This window comes from Trachemys scripta, chromosome 3, assembly GCF_013100865.1.
Source record: "Trachemys scripta elegans isolate TJP31775 chromosome 3, CAS_Tse_1.0, whole genome shotgun sequence".
Lineage (NCBI taxonomy): Eukaryota > Metazoa > Chordata > Testudines > Emydidae > Trachemys > Trachemys scripta.
This window is the reverse complement of record NC_048300.1, coordinates 193,253,919-193,255,635: the sequence shown is the minus strand read 5'-3', so window position 1 is coordinate 193,255,635 and position 1,717 is coordinate 193,253,919.

Here is a 1,717-nt window from a genome sequence, read left to right as displayed (position 1 = left end):
TACTATGCACTGGGCTCCAGCTGCTAGTCCTGGCCGGGCTGGGGAGGTCTGGGACTTTCTCTTCCCCTGCACAGGCTGTTCCTGGAGCCAAGTCAGACCCACCTCTGGGAACTTCCCCCAGCTGCAGGAAGCTCTGCAGTCACTGACTGGGAGCCCAGCTCTGAAGGCAGCGTCGCCTGCAGCAGCAGCGCGGAAATAAGGGTGGCAATACTGTGACACTCTAAAATAGCCTTGAGACCCCCCCCAAAAAAAACAACAACAACCACCGCCCATGGTTACAACACCGTGAAATTTCAGTTTTAAGTATCTGAAACCGTGAAATTTAAGATTTTTTAAAAGCTATGACCATGACATTTACAAAAATGGACCACAAATTTGGTAGGGCCCTAGCTATAAGGGCCTGCAGGACACAGGCCTGGCCCCAACACACCCTGTTGTCCAAATGTTGGCAGAGTACCTTTCCTAGATCTGAAGAATCATAGAGTCATTGAACCATAGGGTTAGAAGGGACTGCAAGGATCAAAGAAGAGCCCTGTGTAGCTTGAAAGCTTGTCTCTCTCACCATCAGAAGTTGGTCCAATGAAATATATTAATTCACCCATCTTGTCTCACACCTAGAGTGGGATCCGGATAGATAAATGCTCAAAGGAGACCCCAACGTTTTTAAATATCATGAATCAGACCCCCCTGGTCTGATTGGCTTAAAATAATGAATTTTTTTTAAATGGTTTATTTTTATTTGCTTTCTGGTTTGGGTGTCTTTAGGGCGTAATTTTCAAGTTTTTCTCTACAATCATGAAGGCAAGAAACTCAACCGACTTAATTTTCTTTCTTTCTTTTAACGAAAGCTGGGATTCCCATCTAATCACATTTTCCCCAGAACCAGGGCTTTCAAAAATACACTATTTCTTGCCAGAATAAAATCACAAGTGTTTGTAACAGTGTGAAGCCACAATCCATTGCCTTCATGGTCCTTTTCCAGGTGCAGAATTTGGGCCTATAACTTTATGGAGGTAGTTTCCCAGCATGGAAACGATGTGATTTTCCAGGGCTCTCTTAGTTCTGCTAACAGCAACAAAGCACTGACTCAACCTGGAACAATCATGTTGTGGCTTAACATCTTATTTCACTGTTTTCTGTGGGTTTCTACTCCTGCAAGCTCTGGTTAGTTTATATCTTCATCCTCTCCAATTAGAAATTGGTTTTATATTAACAGATGAAACAATTATATCCCTGGTTTTTATAGATGTTTTCCAACCAGCTCGAGTTAGTCCCATTTTCTGTTGGACAGGCGTAGTTACTTGTATTCCCTAGCCCTGCAGATTACACAGAAAGCAGAAGCAGCTCACAGTGGTTAGAAAGGCCATAGGAATTTTTCTGCTATCACACTGAATTACATCCTCCCAGCTTGTCATTAGTAAAAGGAAGGGAACAAATCTCTGGATGCTCTCGGGTCCCCCCTCTGTAGGGTGTCCAGATGTCCCGTTTTAAAAGGGACAGTCGCTTTTTGGGGACTTTTTCTTATATAGGCACCTATTACCCCCCACCTCCTGTCTCATTTTTTCACAGTTGCTATCTGGTCACCCTCCCGCTCTGGATTTCTGCAGCCCAGCAGTTTCTCTATTGCAGCTCTCTTCCCAGCATCACAAATTTCATCACAGATCACCCTGAGGGGCAGTTCTTCCTTGCTTGCCCCCTGACTACTGATTTTGGGTAC